This window comes from Gambusia affinis, linkage group LG13 (assembly GCF_019740435.1).
Source record: "Gambusia affinis linkage group LG13, SWU_Gaff_1.0, whole genome shotgun sequence".
Taxonomy (NCBI): domain Eukaryota; kingdom Metazoa; phylum Chordata; class Actinopteri; order Cyprinodontiformes; family Poeciliidae; genus Gambusia; species Gambusia affinis.
In genome coordinates, this window is record NC_057880.1 from 3,047,340 (window position 1) to 3,065,765 (window position 18,426).

The window sequence follows — 18,426 nt, forward strand, 5'->3', positions numbered from 1 at the left end:
CTGGCAGCGCGGCTCGCTCTCTTCCCTCCTCCCCAGCTTCCCTCGCCTCTCTCCCGCCTCCCTCTCTCGGTGCAGCCGCTCTGCCGCTCCGCTCCGGCTCCCTCACATCGCTGCTGACTCTCTTTGAGAGAGGACGGAGACAGGACGGAGGAACGCCGCGGACTGGATTTTCATACCCGAAGGAGGGAGGAATGCTCCGGTGATTCCCCCCCCCCACTCCCACCCCGACTCTCTCTCTCTCTCTCTCTCTGTCCCACACCCCACCACCTCGGCTCCCGGACACCCTCTTCCTCGCCACTGCCACCTTCGCTCCTCTCCATCACTTCAGTTTCGGGACCCTATCCAGACGCACGGCTGCTCCGGCAGCTTTTTCTTTTGTAAAAAAAAAAATCATCTCAGAACCTGCTGGGGTTTTTTAAGGGTTCTGTTTGTATCTTGTTGGCCCCTGCGCTCTGATTTTTCACCTTTCCCGTGCAAAAAGCAGCAGAACAGTTAACCCAAGGCTTACAGTAAGTGGATGTGTTGGACATCTGGCACAAGCAATACCACTTGTATGTTTTTGGAGGAAAAATTCCCTTGGAGACTCACGGGAATCTTTCATTTTCAAGGTAAGAAGCAGCTTGATTTTTTTTTCGGGGTGCTTTTTATTTAATGTCATTTAATTTTTTTGTTGTCGTTGTTTGTTTGTTTGATTGTGTGCACATTTCTTCGTACCATTGAGCTGTTTTATTCTCTCTGGGGGGTAATTGCGCAAACCAGTTGAAAGGTTTTGGTTCCCGGGATGCTAGGGAGATTCTGGTTCCGCTCTGGATCAGCACTGCAGATGTAATCTTCTGGATGCGTGATAGGATCCGGTCAAGACATTTCATCTGAATCCCAACAATTGCTTTTATTCATCAGTGGCGGGCATCAGCCACCGGGTGTCAGTTAGATCTCACAACCGGGTTTGTCGTTTGACTCCCGGCTTCATGCGTTGCTGTTGGACTAACTTTGTGAGCGTCTTCGTCCTCTCTGCCGAAGCCTCTCCGCAGCTCCGACGCACAAGTTTTATTCAATTCGGATCTCCAGTAATAAAAATAAACAAACATATTCGGCTTGGATGCATTAAATCAAAAATACTGTTTTTTTTATTTATTTTATTTATTTAATAAAGGGAGAAAATAGCTACTTTTATGGCTTTTATCCAACTTATATCACAGAACACCTCTTTAAAATATATATAGTTGCTTTATGGATTAAGATCAATACATACAATGGTTTCCCTAATTTTTGGTATTAAACTCGACTTCAATAAGTGGAGTTTCGTCTTTGCTCGGAACTCAGGAGAGTCTCTTGCGCTGCGTCTGGCTCGCGGATCTTTGGACAGTCGTTTCAACTCCGACTCCCTCCATTGCTGTTGAGGAATTAGAATTTTCTAGCTGGTCTCAATATTTGGGAAACAGGGGCACTGCCAGAAAGTTTTCAACAGGGGCTCACCAGATGGGGACCAATACACTGTTGTGTAGGTTGAGAAAAGAAAAAAAAGCTAAGCAAAAGAAAACTTTCCCTCTGCTAAGTTCATATTTCTAAATTGCAGCCAATTTAACATTGTCTGGACAGGGGGGGACCAGAAAGTATATGATAGAACAGACCATTGCTCCCCGTTTCCCCACACGATGATGTTGCGGTAGCAAAAGGTTTGCAGTTATCCATCTTTGTGCAGTTTTAATATCTGTCACCGACTTCGTTTTCAGCATTTTTTCAAAAAACAAACAAAAAAGCTTGGCCTCTGTCCTTTTGCCTCAAACACAGTTGCATTTTGAAAATTACCCCCCTCCCACTCTGCCACCAGCCCCAGAACCCCCCTCCCCGCCACATTTTTACCCCCCCATCCCTTTTCCTGTCCCTCTGTTCTACCCCCTTCTTTTCTCCCCTCTGCTGACTCTGCCTTGCGCTCCGGTCTGGTGGGAGCCATTGAGAAAATCATTTGCTGCTGTTGTATTTTATTCGAGTGAGAAGGTTCTCACACCAGCAAACCCTTTTTTTTCTCTCTTCTAAATAAAAAAAAAAAAGGCTATGGCCAACAGTTGAGACACAGAAACAAAGAGACGCTTAGAAAAAAGATGCAGGAAAACAAAATCTGACTGAATTCTTCAACAACAGGCATTTTTAATACTTTGTTCAGATTGGCTGGTTTACGCTCCATGTTTCCCTTAGAAATGAAGACTAAAGTAAAATTATAATGTACCAAAGCTTTCTAATTCTCTAGGTACTCATCCAAATACAACGCAATGAAAGTATGACCTGATTCTTCAAATGTGTGGTTAGCAACTTGTCTCCAATTTCAGTCACCAGTCTTCTTGTGGACGACTTTTCTACGCTATTAATAACATCATTTAGACTTAGCTAAAAGGTAATCTCTTCTTCATTTTTCCATAACTTGTTGCATCCTGTTGTTTTGGAAAAAAGCTATTCTGTGTGTTGTTCATTGGCCGGACGTTTTGTAGGTTTCTCCCACACTGATGTCATTTTTCCAGCACATTGTGAACGCAAAACATCCATTGGACAGGAAAATTGGGATTGACATTGACGATTCTTTGAATTTTGGCCGCCAGTTGAACTCACAAAGTCAACGACCAAAGAGGCTTGATTTTTTTTTTTTTTTTTTTACTAACAGATAGCTTCAAAGCATTTGGAGTTTAGGTCACTTCATGAATTCCAACTTGTGTAATTGAATCTATTTATATATGTTTGTACGATTTTTAATGATAGGGGTTCTCATACCTTTTGGATCAACTATCTTTATGAGATATTAACAATTTGGCACAAAGTAAAGCCAAAACCAATACTGGTGGATAATATTTTATGGTGATGTGTACCCACCTGTCCTTAAAGATAACTGTGAGTAGATTATAGAAAATTATTTGTTTGTAATAGGGTATGAAACTTCCCCAAGGTGAGTTTGAGTTGATGCAAGGTTCCAAACACTGCGACATAACGCCCATGTTCAATGGCACCTATTGTCACGTACAACAAACCTGAAAGTCTGTTCGTTTGGCAAAACAAAACTGTGAAAGTTCCAGACTACAATTCCTTCTGGACCTATTTTACAAAGCCACCTTTAAGGATGGTCAAGTATAAAATATTGTACTGGTAAGGATGGGAGCTGATGAAAAACACATTGAGTCTCTGAAAAAGTCTCCACTACAAAATGTACAGAAACTATTTTAACCTGTTGGTGCTTGAGTTGTTTATGGCTAAAAAAACCCCACCAAGATTTAAATCTAAAGCCTTAGCAGACAAAAAGGGTGAAAAAAAATCAGACCTGAATAGTAAATTAGCTAAATTTGCAATTTTCCACCAGGGAAAAACCCACACTAGTCAACTTCTTTGACTTCTGTTTTTTTTCCTGCGGTTTTACTCCCAAAATGACTTTGGGGTAATTTGGTAAGCATCTGGAGGCCAGAAAATAGAAACACAGGACATGTGATGAATTTTAAAGGATGTGGTGCGCTGAGTAGAAACAACAAGGTATGAGATCAGAGAAACAGATTTAGGTTTTAAAAACCAGAGCGTGACTCCCATCAGGATGTTAGGAGAAGACGAGGTCAGCGTGACTTCTGTCAGTAACGTCTGTCGATCAGATATCCAGTATGGAAGTCGTTTCTGTCTGAGCTGGACGGAAAAAAAAAAAAAAAACGATGAGAAGCTGTCCTTCTCCACTTACGTATCTGAGGACAGAACAGCTCCAGCAGAAGTTGGTTTTCTTTTATCTGCGAAAGTGATCGTCTGGAGGCAAAACAGACGCTTCGCTATCCTCACCACGAATCTTCACGCCGTGTTTAAGCTGAACTGAACGTAGAAATGTTGTTTGGATGACAGAAGAAAGTGGGGCGGGGGAGACGTATCAGATTCTTCGCTGATAAAACCCCAAAAAACGGCACACAGTGTAACACAGAAATGTCATCAGATTTCCTACTTTTCAGAAGAGCTGTTTCAAGAACCTGGCAAGGCAAATACTCTGCAGTATTTCTACCAGTTAGCAAAGAGCCGACTTGTCAGTCTGTATTCCTGCTGTACTATTGACTGAGGCACTGCACGAAATAGGTATTTTGTGAAAAAAGAAACAGTTCTCAACTTCACTTTCTACTTCTATTTTTTGTTGCTTTGCTGTGTAATTCTGACATTTATCACTGGTTTAAAATATAGGTCTTCTTTTATTTTTAACCTGGCCCTGACATTCAAAGGGGTTCACAGCTAAATTAGCGAGGTCTTAAACCGACTGAGACTAAATGTCTTAAAGGGAAAGAAAAGTCAACAACCTTTTCCTTTTTCAATCATTTGAAAGTCTGGAAACACTTACTAATGAGAGTAAGAAAACGGATGGAGAGAGAATAGACAGTAAACACGGCTGGAAGTGTTGAACCTTGTCCAGGTACCGATAGAGGGCGCTGTTGAGCTGCGGGCTGCTCTGCTCTCGTTGTTTTCCTTCTTTCTGCTCTTTCTTTCTAATTCTTTACCAATCTCCCTCTCTCAGAGCGCTGGTCAGGGAGATGGAGAGGTAGTTAGGCTCCCCAGGGATACAGGATTCAATCTGCACGAACTGCCCTGAACTCTCTCTCTCTCTTTCTCTCTCACATACACACACACACACACACACACACACACACTTGCGCACAAATCCAGTCTGTCTGGATAAGCATGTCCACTGTGAATGGTTTCTGTTACCTTCACATTCACATTACCTCCCAGTGAGAGGTGATAGGAGGTGTGTGGGTGTGCGCGTGCGGGTGTGTGTGTGTGTGAGGGGTGTGTGGGGCGGGGGAGGTCTTTTCAAGGGGAATTGAGTTCTGCTGCTGCAGTTCTTTATTTTGTTTTCCTGCCATATCTGAGTCTACGGCTCTGACAGAAAGCAGTCACAGTTACACAGCAGCTTCTGTTTTGCTTTTATTTCCGACTATTTAGAGCAGAATAGGCGTAGGCCAGTTAGTGGTAAGCTTTTTCAAAAAGTGACTGTTTCAAAACCACAGACATTTTTCATCCTGCTATCCCTCAAGTTAATAGACCGATTTAACTTGCTCTACCAAAACTAAAATTGGTTTTCTTGTCCTACTCTCAGTGCGATTGGAAGTTCTTTTACCTCATATTGACACACATCAGATAGGCATAATCTTTTTTTTTTTTTTATGTGCAATCTGATAACTACTGGGTAACTGAGCAAAAAACGTGAACAAGCTTTATATGGAAGAACAGAAATGCCACAAGTCCTACCCAAAGAAGCATCATTCTTGATCTTGCAAGAAGCCAAATTTCTTGCTTTTTGCTAAGTATTGGACAGGCCTTAAAGTTCTTGAAATAAAATGCCAGAGAGATCAGTAAAATCAATTAACTTCTCCCCCACATGTTGATGCGAAGGATTATTAGGTAGTTGGGGAAAAAAAACCCAACTGCTCTTTTTCCACGGTATGTAAACTAAAGGAGTAGAACAGAGTAGTAGGGCCAGGTTTAGAAAAACAAGTTATTCATTTTGCTATTCATAATGTTATGAGAGCATAGTCAAATATGAGGAAAAAATCATACTAGAATAAAATCATATTACGAGAATAAAGTGAAAGTGTTACATAAATAGTCATTATGAGAATAGGCATATATTAAAATAAAATTAATACAAGAAAAAGTCATGATTACATACATGAACAAAATTGAAATATGAGAATAAAATTTATAGTGTTACACGAATAGTCATTACGAAAATAGTTGTATTACTTATATGTGAATAAAGCTGTAAAAATACCAGAATAAAGTGGAAATAGTTAACCTCTAGAACCCGACGGACCCACCGGTGGGTCCAGCTGCCATGTTACCTCGGCTCGCTTAGGGTGTAAGAGGTTAAGTAAGTTATAGTTTTACGTGAATAGTCATTCTGAGAATAGATGTATGTTAGTCAAAATGGTACAAAAAGTTAGAATTATGAATAAAATTGTAATAATACCAGAATAAAGTCATGATATGTGAATAAACTTGTACGTCAGAGTCAATAACTTGAGAATAAACTTGTAATAATGAGAATAAAGTTGTAATTATACATGACTGAAATTGTAATAATGCAAGAATAGTTGTAATAAGATGAAAATAAAGTTGTAATAATATGAGATTAAAGTAATAAAATTACAACAGTGATATTACCAGAATAAAGTCATAATAAAAATGGAATTATAGTCAAAATAATGCAAGTATAATATTACCAGAATAAGATTTTATATAAGATTAGGGGAATTAAATATTTATTCCTCCAGGAACATCATCTGTGCCACCCTGCCGTCCTCTATATGGATCCAAATACCAATAAATATGTTAAATTGACTAATTTTTTGTTACATGTAGTAACAAATAATTAATTTTATCTGAGTAGCAATAGGAATATACTCATTCCGACAAAGTTTTTTTTCTTTAAAATTTTTCTTTAAACCAGATTTTTATTCAAGGCTATACAGAGAGGATTAAAATCTCGGTAGATGTAACACTGATTTATAACATCCAGAGTGCAGTGCAGTGGGATTATATCTCTAATCTTTGGTCTCAGCCAGATTAAATGACAGAGTCGCTAATTAGTGTTCTTGACCTTTAGTCCTGGGTAAAAGGGAGAAAATGAAGATGTATTTGTCTCCGGCTAAAAAGAGCGAGAAAATGATTTTCTGCTGATTCTTTTTTGTCAACACTACTCGCTCAGCATTGTTGCCGTGTTACCATACTTCCCTTTTCTTTGACGGCTACAAATTTGGTGGCGTCTAGCATGAAGTTTGTATGTTTTTCTTTCTTTTCTGGAGCTCATGTGGTTTCAATTATTCCCTCAGTGTTCTTCGTGAGAGCAACCTGAAATTACTGCCCACGAGTTGAAGTTCATGCTCTCCTGTGTTTTCCTTCCTTACTTTTTCTTTTCTTCCCTTCTTCACAGCCGGGAATGAGTCCAACTTATGAGAGCACAGAAAGGACAAGAAATTAATCAGACACGAAGCAAAAATAAGCATATGGGGAAACGTATCGAATTTGCTGGACTCGATCGGATAAAGCGGCAGCGTGATATTTCCGTGGAGCCGTCCCACGCCGTGTTAAGCAATAAAGCAAAGTCACAACGAAGTTGTACAGAGGCAGAGGTTGGTGGGGGTCTATCACTGGAGATAAAGCGTGTGGGTTCTCTGTTTTTAAAAAGGTGTCGGTTCTTCTGAAGCGGTCCTCGTTTGCTCCTTTTGACCTTTTCGGTGTAAGAAATGACTTGGGCCAGGTTGTGTGGATTTATCACCAGGGGACGGCGGCTGTGGTGCAACTGCAATAACACGCCGTCCCCAATCGATGTTAATTCAAGATTAACGAGTGATTTTATTGACTGGCGGTATTGATGATCAGAATACAGCTCCGACAGGCTATTGATCTGAGTACAATGAAAATTGATCACTTGGGATAGAGAGGCGATATTGACCAGAGCAGAAAGTGTGCATGCCTCTACATAAAAGCCTGAGTATTTGTGTATTTCTAATGCGAAAAGGGTGTTTTTATTTATTTATTTTGGGAAATGTGTGTGTGTGTGTACGTGTGTGTGTGTGGCGCAGAACTGTGTTATCAAGGGTAATTTGTTTTCCCTGACAGTCGCTTGGTGCTGTCAGGTGGTGGCTGATCTCATGACACCAGTCACATGAGGGGGAAAAGAAAAGAAAGGTTTGTTTCTTCATGCATAATTTTAACCACATTTGTGCTTTGGTACGCCGTTTTACAGTGAGGAGGGACGATGAAAAACGATGAGAGAAGGAGCAAGTGTGAGATGAAGGTCAAGAAGAAAAGTTCAATCCTCAATTATGAATTTTAGAAGGTCTTTTGTTTTTGTTTTGTTTTTGTTTTTTTTCCTTTAGCTTTCCGTCGTCATTGCGATTACTCCGGATTGGGGTCACTAAGATTTTCTTCTTTTATTATTTTTTTTAAAGACCAATTAATATTTCACAGCTGAAAAGCCATGTGCTTTGACAAGCTTGTCTGAAGAACAGCAGAGTGAGCGCGAAAGAGAGAAAGACAGAGAGGAAAAGAGGCTAGTTTCTGCGTGCGGGTCAAGGAGAGATTTAATGAGTCGTTTTCTTCTCATTATTCTGTACAATAATTAACTGTGTGCGAGCACGTGGCTGTGTGTTCATTTTGTCTTTTCCAGCCACCGGCGGAGCGGTCATTTGTAATGGTTTCAGCTCCATAATCTTTGACTCATTATTAGGCAAAATATTTTAGGGTATTATAATCCAAATTGCTGAGTTTGCACATGTATTCTAGGATGGAGCTGTAACAATAAAACTAACTGGTATGTTCGTGTTCAGCCTTTCCCAAGAACCAGTTGGCATTTTTGTTTGCTCATATGTTCAGAGTTCACCGTGTAAAAATCCTGAGCTAATTTCACACAGAATCATTTACGTTTTATATACAGCCAACCAAAGAAAATGATTGGCTACTTTGTAAACACCAGCCAGTATTTCCCAAACTTCATTTTGGAAATAATCTGTGAAACACTTGCCCACAAGCAAATTTGGGGTTACATTCTAGAGAAAAATACTGACAGGTGTCTACTGTACTGAATGTTCATCCTTAAAGATCAGAATAGAACGCCATTGGTTCCTGTGGACCCTCCTCTGCGAACACTTACCATATAAATAACTATTTCATTTAATTCTTAGCTGTTTGACTTTGCAGATGTAACACATTTGTAGAGGTGACTCGTACAGACAGACAGTAAACGCCTCATCTGCTTCGGCCCATGCTGTTCAGTGTGTGGTGGTGGCTGGCAGATCTGTTCCAAACAGGTGTGTGCCCCGCTGTACAAGGAATTTAATTTCACACCGCACATGCTGACACAAGCACACAGGGTGAAACTAGATGTTAAACGCATAGAGGGGAGAAAAAAAGCAAATGCTGCGTAGCTCTTATCTGATTATGGTATAGAGGGCGCAGAATCAGAGGAGTGGATAAAGAAACATGCAGATAAACAGGCTGATAGGTAGTTTTCCTTTGTGGGAAAATTCAGATACTAAAAGCATAGCAAGCATGACCTCTGTGTGGTCAAGAGCGTGCATTATCTTATTTTTCTATTTTTGTGACTGAACTGGGGGAAAAGCAAAAGTGGGTGGCAGTGTACAGACATAGCTGCATAATGAGCATTCTCAACATGAACATGAAGCTGGAAGGCAGATCGCGCAACACATTGTCGCCGAGCCCCTTTCCATGTCATGTTTAGAGGAGGAGCTTGGGAAAATAAGTGGCTTAAACGCCAGATTACACGGCTCCATTATTTATATTATTATCAACGGCATCTTTAAGCTTGTGATCTGCAGAGAAGAATTCTCTGGCACTTGTTGCGGGATAAATAGTGAGTGGAAAAGTGAGTCATAGCACCAAATCTTCCAAGCAGCAGGACGGTCGTCTTTTGCTCCGGGAGATTAGCTGATTACTGCAGCATTGTGTTTATAAGAGGAGTGAATGTTTAGACATGTTTAGATGAGAAAAATATATTCAGTAGTTTCACCCTAAAATTAAGAAAGATGCAGAATATATTTGCATTTTAAAAGCAACTGTTGTATCTTCTGAAGCTATAATACTACACTCCCAATATTTGTAGGGGTTAGGAATCATAGCTGAAATCCATGAATACTCGAGGTCCCATCTAAAAACGTTTATAATTGGCTACTTTAATAGTTCAGGCCCCAAATACACCCTAATTAATAAGCTCAGTGGAACCATCTTAGCGCTACTGTAGAAGCTAACATCTATGGTCTTTCTGGTTTCCGCTCTTGATGGTATAGCTAATCAGTGCCAAGGAAAATGCTAGCTAAAGTCGTGCTAAATGGTATTGCAATATTGTGTTCAGGTTTTTCAGTTCCCAAAGTTGTGTTTTCTTTCAAAATGTCATACCTCAGAGTGGTGGAAAGTTAGGGAGAGAGTCTACTGTATAAGCAATTCCAACTCATCAGTCATCATGTGTATTTAGATTCTGGTCCTGAGCAGTCAAGGTATTTAGTCCTAGTCCTAAATGTTGAAGTTTGGAGTTCTTTGCTGTACTTTGGTCTACAAATCTAAAAGGTATAAGCTGAGATTGATTATTGTTTTTCTTTGTTCATTACAACAGGACTGAATGGAGCAACTGAAAACTAGCTTACGCTATAAGATAACTGCTAGCCTGTTAGCTGGACAGTTTAGAGCACTGCAGGATGTACTTGTCCATACTTTTTATTTGTTCCTGTTGTGTTGTGGTAAAGCTGAAAATAGCTGGAAGGAAGAAGACCCTTAAATAACTCTAATCCAGACAACTGAACATGTAAGTGGCTTTAAAACCATAACCCTTTTCTATCTGTAAGCAGCCCAGGCGTATGAAAACTCTGGGACGTTGTCCTTACACTCCCACATGCGTTAGACTGAAATAAAAGCGTTAACACACAGATGCTTCGCATGTATCTGCTGCAAACAAAAAGTGATACATTTTTCGGAATGGGTTTTCTGAATACAGTCCACCTTTACCGACTTTCTCAGTGTCACAGAGAGAAATTCCTCTCATATTCTAATATTTCAAAGTGAGAGTGTGTGTGTTTCTAACATTAACCAGTCAGCCTGCTGGCGAGGCTCGCTCTGGCTGTCAAAGTAACGCTTTGATCACACTGGGACTTATCTACCAGTTCTTATCCACTCCTGTCTCTTTCTCTCTCTCTCTCTTGTTCTCTCTCATCCCTCTATCCCTCCTGTACTTCTAGATTTTTTCCCCTCTCTCCTCCCCTCCCCTCCCCTCTCATCTGTACTCATCCTTACTGTGACGTGGATGAAGCCAGCAATATGTTCCCAGAAACCAACCTGGCTGCAGCACAGATGCATTGCAAGCCAGTCTCCCTCATGAATATGCAATGTGACGTAAACACTAATAGAGACCTGCTGCGTTGTCATTAAACACGTTTGCTAAATTAGCCAGATGCTAAACGGGCGCAAATTACGGACGTGTCTTTTCTTGTCTCATAAGTACGAATGAACCAGTCTCCTTCTATAAAACTTCCCTGTGACTCACAGGTTCTGCAGAGGTGATATCCTTAATCCGTGCGCCTTCATAGACGTCTTACTCATGCATACACACACAACTCCTATAAATATGAGTCTGTTTTCTTACCTTCAGGACAAAGCTTCACAGCAAGCTTGACCTCTTTACAATAATAACTTCTTCTTTTGCTTCCAACTGTCTCATTCAGTTAGTCTCTCTCTCTCTCTCATTGTTTGTATGTCATTTTTTCTCCTTATTATTTATTTTCCTTATTAGTTTTTCCTATTATCTTCCCATTCTCTCCTGTCTCTCCTTCCTCTCTCTCACCATGTGTTGTCAACCATGATGCTAATCATTGGTAAAAGCTTTTTCTTGGAGGCTAAGCTTTCCCATTGTACATGTTTCGGTCCCCCAGGAAACTGGATTCCGATCATTTTTAATGTTCATTTTTATTTTACTTCTTATATCCATGTATATCCAGTCTCAATCTCCTGAGTCCATTGGGTGAGAGGCGGGGTACACCCTGGAGGGGTCAGCAGGCCATCACAGCAGGCCATATTTAAAGTAAATATTGGATATAATTAGGGGTGCAGTTTTCTGGCTGATCACCATTCTATACAAAGCCTGACCTGCCAATTCTGATTTCTGTTTTTTTTGTCTGAAAAGTTGCTAATTCAGCATCAATGTTGGTAAGTTGGCAAAAGCATGCACATGAATGAATCAGTCAAGTTTATGTGTATAGCACATTTCAGCAACTAGGCAGTTTGGTTTAGTTTCAAATTTGCTTTAGTTTCTAGTGCAGATATCTTAGGACACTTGAAATAAAATGGCTGACTGATCGTCAGAGCACATGTAGATGTAATTGCCACAGTTGTTGCCCCTCTCTTCCTTCCTTCTATTTGGCTGATTTGAATTCGCCCCATGCAGCGCAGTCTGATTAGACTGTTTCTGTCGACCAGGCCACAGCAGTGACACACCAGCACACTGAAATTATGCTTTCTGTGTCTGTTTTAGCAAACCTCTGCACTTGAAAATATTTACTGGGAGGCTTTTTCTACAAATGAACAGCCCACGAAATGCTGAAAACCATAAATACTTGAGACCCAGTCTAAAAACGATTAAAGCTGCCCATTGTAGTGGTTCAAACAACAAACGTATTGTTAACATGGACAGTAGAAATCGTCTTGGCTCCAACGTAATTTTAGAATCTGAAAACTAAACCAGGTTTTTGTGACCCTGGAATATTTTGAACTTGACAGCTTTGGCCGACTTGGCAAAAAGTTCGGACATCTCCAGTGTCCTTGTTGGACAAAATTAATTGCGCTCTTTTGTGAACAGCTTGACTGCTTCTATATTTCTCTGCCTGCCCCTGCATCTCAAACCCTGACCATGAGTCAAAAGTTTATAGAGCATAATTCATACAAACTAACATCCCTTTTCTCATCCAATTTGTCATCTTCCCTCTGAGCTTTTAGTCTGCAGCTGCATGTGACATGTAGCACTTCTTTTTTGCTGAAAAAGAAGCAGATATAACTGCTTCCTGGACTGGCTAATGCCCCCCCTGGATTTTAATAGTAGAGTGAGAGATTTAATAGGGTATCCATGTACAAAATACACACAATAAGTAACAATCACAATTAAAACCAAAGTTCATTCTGATTTTTAGACCATGATAAGAACATCCAAGGACATTTAGTAAAACGTCAAGCAAACTCGGTATAATCATTGATTGTATGTTTGACCTCTGCTGCTTGGGGATTTTGATCCATCATTGGAACATAATTAGTTATTTTTTAAAACATATTGCAGTAGTTAGTGAGAAATGCAGACAGACACTCTGGTCAGGGTTTATTTTTAAAAGCAGTTCCTTTGAGTCATTTTACATTTGCGTTTTCGGTGCTTATTTAGAGTGACATCGGATTTGTCACCCTCATGTCTATTTTTATTGTGACGGTTACAAAAGCAAATTCAGTCAACATTGCTTATACTCTAGTGGCAAGGTTGAACAAACAAGGTCAGTGTTGGTGTGGACGTGTGTGTGCGTGTGTATGTGTGTGTGTTAGTGGCAGGGGGAATGAGGGGTCGTTGCATGTTGCTTTCATTTGTAGTTCTAAAGCTGATGGTGCAAGGTCAGCATTAGAGTCTTTGCACATTCGCGTCCACCTGAGCGTTAGCATCACTGGAGCAACAGATAAAAGTTATTCCAGGCAGCCTGTCGGCAGACGTCCATGTCATCCGAGAGGTGAGAAGGTGAACTCCAAGCTCTCTGTGAGTCAACGTATGATGGCTACATGGCCGTTGCCTTGATTTATCTGTGCAAGAAGCAAATGTACCTCCAGAGGGGGAGATGAGAGGGGAGTGAAAAGAAACAGTGCAATGTTTCATATTTGAAATGCAAATAGGCAAAGAAAGCCGTTGTGTGTTCTATGTGCTCAAAAGATGGAGCTTTGAAGTTTCACGTCAAAATGTTTGGCCAGAACATCAACTGAGGTTCAGAGTCATTGCTTGAAAAGTTTCTTCAATGGCTGTCTTCTCCAAGTTCTGGTTGGGTGCCACATTCATTTACAGTTGATTTGTGCTTCTGATTCTGTGCTGTGAAATCTTCGTTGTATGACTGCTACCATGTTAGAAATCATAAAACAAAGTTCAACAAGAAGATCCAAATTTGTTGACTTGGAAGGCAGTTAAGTCAGGTGGGACATCTGTTATGTAGTACTTGGCCTCTGAGGTTGTATTTTTAAAGGTGCAGTTCAGAAAACCCAACAAATCAGAAAGCTTTCCACCTGCTATCAAGTCAGAATTTATTATAGTTGCTGTGTGTACAAATGTTTTGAGCGTCTGATATGATATGCCATATTACACCCCTCTTGTATTATATTTCTGTACAAACTCAATCAGTAAACATAATACACCCAGTAAACGTGGGCGTTAGGAATAATGCTAAGGAATAGCTAAAATTCATGATCCATGAGATCGCATCTATTTTAATTGTTCACATACCAAACACTTGATAGATCTTCTTAAACTGAAGTCAGAATGATTATTTTCCAATAGAGACAATCTAGGCAACCTGGACAACCTCTGCTCATAAACATGTTGTTCTTGTTGTTGAATTCATAAAGTCCAGCAGAATATAATGCTTTCCGCTTGCATGCTACTGCTAATTAACTTGGTCATGCAGCAAAACAATTAGCAAAACATTCTTTTGAGAAAACAGTCATTTTTTTGTTAACATAAAGCAGCTAATAGAAAGATCACTGGATGAATGATTGCCTAGATGGATGTTTTGACCTGTTTCTTATTTTTTTACATTAGAAAATAGCGCAGATGTTTTATTCACAGAACACACACTGATCTTTTATTCAACAAACCAATGTGCCGATCTTTAGGAGCGGATTGGAGCGATAAGAGCTGAATGTCACCTGGTTTTCTTCTCAAAATGAAAAGAAAAAAAGCAAAGAAAATATATTGCTGCCACATTTTGAGGGTGGAAAGAAAAAAGATATATTTGATTTGTGAGGATTTCCATTTTCTATTTATATTTCAACTGCTGTATTTTTCTGAGGCATTTATTCAAAGCGACTTCCTTCGCTAGCGTGGAAAAAGTAGGTTGAGTTGCTTAAGGACTCCTTCCTCCTGCCTCCTGATGTTAAACATTAAGAAATAAGACTCTATTTTCTCTTTTTTTATGAAGCTTAAAAAAATATTTTTATTCCTCTAAATTTAGGAAGTAACATCTGGTCGTCATTCATCTCAGCTCCTATGGTTGCTCATTTGAAATTGAGACTACAGGCTTAGTGAGGTACGAGATTGCAGTTGAGAAGAACAAAAGCCTCTCTGTGTCAACCTGGAGAAAGAGGGAGGGGAGCTGGCATGGCCATGTGGGGAACGAGGAGGGGGGTTATTATTAAGTAGCGACCGTGTCCGAGTACTGAGTCGGAACGCAGAGGACGGGGAGGGGACGGTTCACAGGAGACGATGTCTTACCACAATGGACTCTTGTGTCTTCCGCTTGTCAGGGATGTCGACGGTGTGTCAGTGGTTCCAGGGCAGGTCGGGTGCCATGTCATGCAGAAGGGTAATTAGGGTCATTACACATGCATGATAAGTGCAGTGGTCTGCAACACTGCTGATCAGTTTTCTTTTTCCTCCCTGCGTAGGTAAAGGCCACGTTTTTGTAATCTAAGGAAATAAGTATTTCTAAACCTTTCCACATATAATGTGACATTTATTCCATACAATTTTAACTACCAATCAGATCTGTTCGAAGTTGAAAAAAATTAAAAAGTGAAAACCTGGTTGCATGAGAGTAAACAAACCTAACCCTTTGTAGACTTTTGATACAAATTTACGTGAAGCCACTTCTGATCTAGCCGGACTGTTGTATTCCTACACAGATCCAATTGATTCTCATTTCCCTTCAGTAGAATTTCTCCTATTCAGCTCAATTTCTGCACTTCTTTCTTCATCGCATGGGATGGTTGTTTGGAGCCACACAATTTCCAATAAGCTTCATAGTGAAGCTTTCTTCATGGTACATGTCATGGTCAAATGATAGTCACGCCTCCAGGAAGCAATTGTTTTTCAATAGCTAATGGTCCAGACCCTCTGAATGAAACAAAGCGAAGAGCAAAGTGATGGTTTGTACCAGGCTGTTTCTGGTCTAAATTTAGCCAAAATGGAGTATGTGTCCACCTATCACCAGTTCATCCATACTCTGCACATACTGCAAATCGTGTTAGAAAGACTTTGCCACGCCAGTAGTCGGACTTAGACGTTACTTTGCCTAATCCTGCTAATTCTCATACAAAATACTTACATTTCTATATTTTCCTAAGTATTTCAAAATAATATCTATTAATGGCAATCAAAAACCCAAATGATAAGTCAGTCCTTTGTTGAAGCACAAAATCATTCTTAAGAAAGCCCGGCTCTAGTATGATGAGAGCCCTTTCATACTTTGTAACCTCCCTGAAAAAAATGGCATTGGTTTAAAGATGCAAATGTGGAAAAGTCCAGAAAATCAAAATATGACACTCGAGTCAGAAAGTGTTCAGCTACATCTTACTTCTGTGTGTCTATTTCAACTTTTCTATTCGTTACTGTCTCCTGAACAAAGTTGTTTATTTTCCAGCTGAACGTCACAGGAGAAATTTCTCATTATATGCAGGAAATATTTAGAGGTTATCTATGATGGTCTCGTTTTAACAGGACTCTGTGGACCTTTGAGAGAAAACACTTTGTTGTGTTGACACAGAACAGCAATCTCAGCCCTGATTAAAAAGTAAATATTTGCTGAGAAACTTTAAAAAAAAAACTAAACATGGGAAATTTTGTTCTAACACCATTTAATCCAGTAAAAGTTTTAATTTCTTTCAAAGCCGATTTCCAGCCCTAATGCTGCAAAACTCATTCAAGCTTCCTGTTTTTAAAATTATTTTCCTACATCCTAATCACCTCTACCCTGAACAGCTAACCTCAAAAAACCTAAAGTAACTTTTTGCCCTCTGAGGGTGGACTTTACATGTTTAATGATACCCCTTCCAGCTTTAAAGTCAAATCCATGTTCCCTTAAAATCAAACCCATGTTCGCACTTTATCATTATGAATAAAATCTGCCTCAAAGCTTAAAAACGGCTAATGGCTGCCAGATGAGCGGATCATGACCTGCCTTTAAACCAGAATGCTCGTCCCGTAAGGTCTCCACGGGCTAATTTGAATGTAAACAGTGACCCCACCTCGGGGATAAATGGGCTTTGGGGTGATGGATGAGGGTTGGGGTGCATCCCTGGCTGAAGGCGGCTCTTTAAAGGCTTAGCGGCATCCTCTAAGACCTTGCGTTCTGCCTCTTGCCTCTTCAATAGAGCAGGGCTAATCTGGCTGTGCTTAGGCCAGCTCCTCTCCTCTCTTGGACGACTGTCTACCTCTGTAAACGTGAGACACTCGGCGTTTCGCTCAAGGACACTCTGACGGGGACACGATGCCGACCTTTGAGTCAGAGCGTCGTCTGTCCGACCGCTTGGCCGGAGCCGTCTTTTACTCCACAGAGTTCTCCAACCAGTTCTCTTTTATATTTCTGTATGCAGGTGTAGTCTAAGTGTGAGGCTCAACTGAAATACACGTGGAGGCTTTAAAGGATGTAAAGACAGCAGCTATGTTCGCGCTGTGTGTCTTTGGGTTTGAAGTAAGAACAGCAGGAGCCATAAGATTTCTGAAGAATAAACACTGGCTCTTGGAGGTGAGCAGATCCCTCTCTATCACCCCTTCTCTTGCCTCTCCGGGTCCCAGGGGTCTCAGTGTCAGCTGCTTGCACAATAGGACAGCTGTTTCCAGATCAGTCAGAGATCTACATGCCCCTGGGGGTTGGATTAGGCCAATTAGTAGCTGTCCATCACCGTGACATATCATGGACAGCTAAATCAATACTTGAATAGACAGAAGGAGGAAGAGGCAGGGAGGGGGGGAGGGGGGGTTGGGCACTTGGGTGGAGGCAGGATATAAGTGGGACAAGTGCAGTGTATGGTTAAAACCAAATGTTTACATACACCAAACTTAAAGACACAAACACCTTGTTTTTCCTCTCCATCTACAGTTAGAAAGCCAAACTTTTCTTCTTATCTCCATTTGCTAAATGCCACAATAATGAGAGAAAGAACATGTCAGAGATTTAATTATTACAGCCTTCACAATCAGACATTTACATACGGTATCTCTTTAAGCAATGAGGGAAAGCCTAGAGCGTGATGTCATTTCTTTAGGAATGACATCATTAATAAAGAAATAAAGATGTCATTTCTTTAGGAATGTCTGATGGGTTAACTGACACATATGAGTTAATTGGAGCTATACGCTTGTATGGAGTTGGGCTTTGTGTCCCAAACATTCACATCAAATCTAGAACAGTGCACCCAAGGACAAAGATCTTCATTTTCATAGACATGTCTTGTGGTCTAATGAAACTAAAGTTTGTTTTTCTCCCAGTTTGGTGGAAAAACTGGGATGCTCGTACCATCCAGAATGTAAAGTAGTGGGGTGAGTTCATAAAATAGATAGCATCATGAAGAATGAATATTATGTTGAAATATTGAAGCAACGTCTAAAAAGCAAATTGGTTTTTCAAATAGACAATAACCCCAAGGACGCCCCAAAGTGGGGAGAGAATGGCTTAAAAACACCAAAGTCAATGTTTTAGCAAGGCCATCACAAGGTCCTGATCTCAATATCATGAATAAATTGGGGGCAGATCTGAAAAGACTGAGTCCCACCAGTTCTGTGCCAGAACTCTAAGAAACTATGGCAAGACGTTTATAGAAGGAAACCCAAAAGAATTGACTGTTTAAAGACTATGATACCAAATACTGAGAAATGTATGATGACATTAATAAATAAATCTGACATAT

At 40.3% G+C, this 18,426-nt stretch overlaps 1 protein-coding gene across 2 annotated transcripts in view; it reads left to right on the plus strand.

Annotated features, from left to right (window-relative positions):
- The first annotated feature begins 298 nt into the window (after positions 1–298).
- cdh11 (cadherin 11, type 2, OB-cadherin (osteoblast)) overlaps positions 299–18,426 on the plus strand; it is a 115,781-nt gene continuing 97,653 nt past the window's right edge. For both annotated transcript variants that reach the window (XM_044136140.1, XM_044136139.1), the window contains exon 1: positions 299–608. The gene's annotated coding sequence lies outside the window, so the exon portion shown is untranslated. The remainder of the gene's footprint in view (positions 609–18,426) is intronic.